Source organism: Meleagris gallopavo, chromosome 25 (genome assembly GCF_905368555.1).
Source record: "Meleagris gallopavo chromosome 25, MGAL_WU_HG_1.1, whole genome shotgun sequence".
Classification (NCBI taxonomy): Eukaryota; Metazoa; Chordata; class Aves; order Galliformes; family Phasianidae; genus Meleagris; species Meleagris gallopavo.
Window position 1 is genome coordinate 1,224,912 of NC_139428.1, and position 5,993 is coordinate 1,230,904.

Consider the following 5,993-nt stretch of genomic DNA (forward strand, 5'->3'; position numbering starts at 1 on the left):
CATCCCCATCCCTATCCCCATCCCTATCCCCATACCTAACCCACCCACAATGCCATCCCCAACTCCGTCCCCAACCCCAACTCAAAACCAATAACCCCAGCCCCAACACCACCCCTACCTCCAACCCCATCCCCATCTCCAGCCCCAACCCCAACCCCATGCCCACTGCCACCCCCAGCCCCAACTCCCTCCCCACCCCCAGCCCTCCACATCCCCAGCTGCCAGATCCCCACGCCTCCACCCAGGGCACAGCAATGCACCCTGAGCAGGAGCAGCATTTGTCATTTGTCACTGCGCTGTAAAACGAAACACTGACAGGGGAGGACAGAGATTCCTTGGATGTGCAGCAGGAATGGGGAACAGCATTTGGCTTCATCACACAAGACCCAGCACTTGGCTGGCCAGCTTCTCCCCAGAAATGGCACAAACCTGGGGAATTGTTGGGGGGGGGGGATCAGGGACCCCAGGTGTGCCGTGGGAAATGAGAACCAGAGGAGTGGATGCAAGTCATGCAGGAGCCGGGGGAAGTGGCACTGCTGTGACAGTAGGACAGTGGGACACATTCTGCCTGCTCTATGCTGGGCCGCAATGACACCTTACGGCCATGGAACTGCTGCCCCACAGCAGATGGGTCAGCGGTGAGCGTGGCTCACTTTGCCCTGCTAATTATGGCAGGTGGGGCCGGTTAATTGCCCGCACACCCAGCGCTGTGGGGCGGGAGGTGCTGCACATCCCTGACCCCAATGCAGCACTGCCAATGTGGGGTGAGGGCACAGCTGGGGGCACCTCCCAGACCACGCTGAGCCATTGTTGTATCACATTGCCTCGTGTGGCACTGCGTTGTGTTGTGTCACATTGTGCTGCGTCCCACTGCATTGTGTTCCATTGCGTTGTGTTCCATTGCGTTGTGTTCCATGGTGTTGTGTTCCACTGTGTCATGTCAAGTCGTGTTGTCTTGTGTCGTGTTGCTTTGCATCGTCTTCTCTTGTGTTGTGTTCTATGTGTTGTCTTCTGTTGTGTTGCATTGCAATATGTTGCACTGTGTTGTGTTCTATTGTGTTGTGTTGCACTGAGTCCATTGCATTCTGTTGCACTGAGTTGTGTTGCACTGAGTTGTGTTGCACTGAGTTCTGTTGCACTATGTTGTGTTCTGTTGTGTTGTGTTCTGTTGCGCTGACTTGTGTTGCGTTGTTATGTTGCACTGAGTTGTGTTGCGTTGTGTTGCACTGAGTTGTGTTGCATTGCATTGTGTTGCACTGTGTTGCATTGCATTGTGTTGCACTGTGTTGCATTGCATTGTGTTGCATCGTCTTGTATTGCGTTGTGTTCTATGTGTTGTGTTGTGTTGTGGTGTGTTGCATTCTGTTGTAGTGTGTTGTGTTGTGTTGTGTTGTGTTGTGTTGTGTTGTGTTGTGTTGTGTTGTGTTGCACTGACAATCCCACAGTCCCACAGACCCATGCCCCCAGTGTCCCCACTGCTCCAGAGTCCCATTGCTCCCAGTATTCCCAGTGCCCTCTGACCTTCTAGTGCCCCACTGCTCCCACTGCTCCCAATGCTCTCAGTGCCCCCACTGATCCCGCAGCCCCACTGCTCCCAATGTCCCCACTGCCCCCTCCCCAGTGCTTCCAGTGCCCCCAGTGCTCCCAGTTCCCCCTTGCTCCCAGTGTCCCAGTGCTCCCAGTACTCTCAGTTCCCCATTGCTCCCAATGCTCCCAGTGTCCCAGTTGCCCGCATTGCTCCCAGTGTTTCTGTTGCCCTCACTTCTCCCGGTGCCTCCAGTGCCCCCAATGCCCCCAGTCCCGCTCCCCCCTCCCTGTCCTTCCCAGCACGGCCGCTCCGCATCCACGGACGCGCAGTGCCCTCTGCTGGGGCCACGGGGCCGCCGCCGGAGCCGCTCGGTTGCCACGGAAACGGGGCCGGACCCGACAGAGATGGCACTCCGCTCCCCCTGCATCCTGCATCGTGCGTTGTGCGTGCTGCACTGTGCAATGTGCACGCTGCATTCTGCAGTGTACACTGTGCGTGCTGCACTGTGCAATGTGCACTGTGCACGCTGCATTGTACACGCTGCATTGTGCACGCTGCATTGTACACGCTGCATTGTGCACGCTGCATTGTACACGCTGCATTGTGCACGCTGCATTGTACACGCTGCATTGTATATGCTGCATTGTACACGCTGCATTGTGCACGCCGCGTGCTGCACACCGCTCCCCTGGGAAAACGAGGAGCACTGACGCCGTGCTCTCCCCAGCGCTGCCGCGCACGGCTGCACGGTCTCCACCCCCCTCCCCATGCTCTCCCCTCGGCAAAGAGGGCTCGTTTCCTTTTTAAGCACTGAATGTGCGGATCAGCAGCGGGGAGATGAGCTCCGAGCACAGGGAGGGAGACGGGGGGGGGGGGGGGAATTGTCCTTTGGTTCTTCCAGAGCGGCTCCGCTCCAGCGCGGCTGCATGCTGACAGCTGGGACGGGAACACAACGAGCAGCGCTCCGTGCTCTGCCCTCTGCAATCTCTCCTGGGCGGTGCATGAAGCTGCAGGCAGCACTGCATGCAGGCCGGGCACGGCACTGCAGACGGTGCTCGGTATGGGTGGTACACAGTGCACACAGAGCAGGACGCAGTTCGTGTCACTGCGGGCACTGCAGAGCAAACCATGCACAGTGCTGCAGGTAGAGAGTGATGTTGCAGGTAGAGAATGGTGCTGAAGGAATGCACGGTGCTGTGGGCAGTGCACGGTGCTGCCAGGAATACATGGTGCTCTGGGTAGAGCTCAGTGCTGCAGGCAGCGCCCTGCAGATGCACCATGCTGCAGCACTGCATGCAATCTCTCTCCTGACTCCACCTCACAGCTCGGGGCTGTTGCACATTTGTTCCACACGCAAAACCCCGATTGCTGTACTGATGAGGAAGTAAGAAGGTATCCTGAGGAACAAGGAGGTTGTGCTGATAGTGGGGATGCTGAGGAGGTGGAGATGCTGAGTGCTTTCTTTGCTTCAGTCTTCACTTCCAAGACCACCCCCCTGAGACCCCTGGACTCCAGGAGGAACAGAGAGAGTCAGGGAATGGAGAGCTTCCCTCTGGGTGAGGGGGGACGGTCCTGGAGCAGCTGGGTGGGAGCAGTGTGCAGGTCTGCAAAAGGGGCAGGGAGGAGGATCCAGGAAACCACAGGCTGTCAGCCTCACCTCTGTGCCTGGAAAGGCCACAGAGCAGCGTGTTCTGGGTGCCATCTCCAGGCGATTGGAAGAGAAGACCATCAGGAGTAGTCAGCATGGGTTCACCACGGGGAAATCTTGCTTGACCAACCTGGCAGCCTTCTATGATGGCATCACCAGCTGGGTAGGTGTAGGGAGAGCAGTGGATGTCGTCTGCCTCAATGTCAGCAAGGCTTTTGATGTTGTCTCCCATGGCATCCTTATATCGGAGCTGAGAAAGCCTGGAGCATCTCCAGGGAGGTCTGTGTGACCTGAGCTGCTCAGCCTGGGGAAGACTGAGAAAGAATCTGATTAGTGCTTATAAATATATTCAGTGTGGGAGACAAAGGCACATGGCCAACTTCTTCTCAGTGGTCTGTGGGGACAGGAAAGGGAATGTCCCAGCCTCCCAAAGTCCTGCCCTGTCTGATCACTGCCTTTATTTACAGTCTGTTCTGGGGGGGGAGGCAATGTGGGTTGTGCTTTGCTCTGAGGACTGATCCTGTTGGTTTTTCCTAAGGGTATTCCATGCACTGTGGCCCATTGGCTGAGTCCCACAGGTCAGCTGCAGATCAGCCAGAAGCTGCTTGGCCCTGGGCCCTGAATATTGCAGAGGCTGCACCGAGTGCACACTGCAGCCAGGACAGCACTAGCACTGCTGCTGTGCTGCATCCTGCCACCAGCAGATGGAGGTCAGCCATCTGTTCCTGCCAGGCAGAAGTGGGCATTAACTTTCCTAAAGGAAAAGAGAGAAACGTAACAAATGAGCTGAGATGTCTCAGACCTTCCTGCAAGGGTCCCATCCCATCTCATCCCATCTCATCCCATCTCATCACATTACATCCAATCTCATCCCATCCCATCCCCATTCACATTCTATCTTCATCTCCATTCCCACTCTATCACATCCAATCTCATCCCATCTCATCCCATCCTCATTCCCATCCCCATTCCATCTCATCTCATCTCATCTCATCTCATCTCATCTCATCTCATCCCACTCCCATCCCATCCCCATCCATCTCCACCTCCATCTCCATTCCATGGCATCCCATCTCATCCTATCACATCCAATCTCATCTCATCCCATTCCATCCTGATTCCCATCCCATCCCCATTCCCATTCCCATTCCCATTCCATCCCATCCCATCCCATCCCACCCCCATCCCATTCCATCCCCATCCATCTCCATCTCCATTTCCATCCCATGCCATCCCATCTCATTCCACCCCACCTCAACCCATCCCATCCCAAACCATTTAATGCCACCCTACCCCATACCCATCCTCATCTCTATCCCATCCCATCCCGTCCCATTCCATGCCACCTCATCCCATCTTATTCCATCTTATTCCACTGCACCCCATCCCACCCCATCAGTGACTCCAAAGTGACATTTCCATATCCCTGCTGAAATCTCTCTGCTGTGTTCATTCCCCCTCAGCCATCTTTTACATTCACTGCTGACATGAGCAGCTCTGAAGGTGACAGCGGGACCCGCAGGGGAGCCAGCAAGCAGAGAGTGGGCAGAACCTGGTGCTGTGTGTGTGTGTGTCTGCCCCATCCCTGGAGGTGTTCAAGGCCAGGCTGATGGGGCCCTGGGCAGCCTGGGCTGCTATGAAATGTGGAGGTTGGTGGCTCTGCATGTGGCAGGGGGTTGGAGCTTCGTGATCCTTGGGGTCCCTTCCAACCCTGGCCACTCTGTGATTCTGTGATTCTGAGGTGTAGGGGCTGGATGGCTGCAGGGAGCTCACACAGACAGAGCTGCAGGATGGCAGGAGATGCCTTTGGAGTGCGTGGCTGTGTGTGCAGCTGGACAGGGGACAGCACAGGGAGAGCTGGTGTTCTGTGTGCGGGTGGGTGGGAGAAGGGGAGGCTCAGAGGAGACATCATTGCACTGTATAATTTCCCCTATGAGGACAGGCTGAGGGAGCTGGGCTTGTTCAGCCTGGAGAAAAGAAGGCTGTGGGGTGACCTCAGTGCAGCCTTTCAGTACCTAAAGGGAGCCTACAGACAGGAGGGGAATCAGCTCTTGGAAAGGAGAGATAACAGCAGGACAAGGGGAAATGGTTTTATGTTGAGGGAGGGAAGATTTAAGCTGGATGTCAGGGGGAAGTTCTTGACAGAGAGCGGTGAGGTGCTGGAACAGCTGCCCAGAGAGGCTGTGGATGCCCCATCCATCCCTGGAGGTGTTCAAGGCCAGGTTGGATGGGGCCCTGGGCAGCCTGGGCTGCTATGAAATGTGGAGGTTGGTGGCCCTGCATGTGGCGGGGGGTTGGAGCTTCGTGATCCTTGAGGTCCCTTCCAACCCTGGCCATTCTGTGATTCTGTGATTCTGTGAAGGGAGGTTGGGGTGAGGATGGGTTTGGCCTCTTCTCCCAGGCAACAAACAGGGCCCGAGGAAATGGCCGCAAGTTGTACCAGAGGAGGTTTAGGTTGGACATAAGGAAGAACTTTTCTCTCAGTGGTCAGGCACTGCAATGGCTGCCCAGGGAGGTGGTGGAGTCGCCGTCCCTGGCAGCGTTCAAGAGGCGCCTGGATGAGGAGCTGCGAGATGTGGTTTAGTGCCTGTGGAAGCAGTGGTGGTGGGAGGGCGGTTGGACTCGGTGATCTCGCAGGATGTTTCACGATTCCATGATCCTACACCGGGATCACAGAGCGTCGGTAAGGTCGGGAAGCTCAACCACAGCACCGAGCCCAACCAGCGCCGGTGCTGCCGAGGCCGCGTCCCGCAGCCGCCGCTCATCCCGTCGGCCTCAGCGCAGCGCCGGGCCCGGTGCGGCGGGGGGCGCCATAAC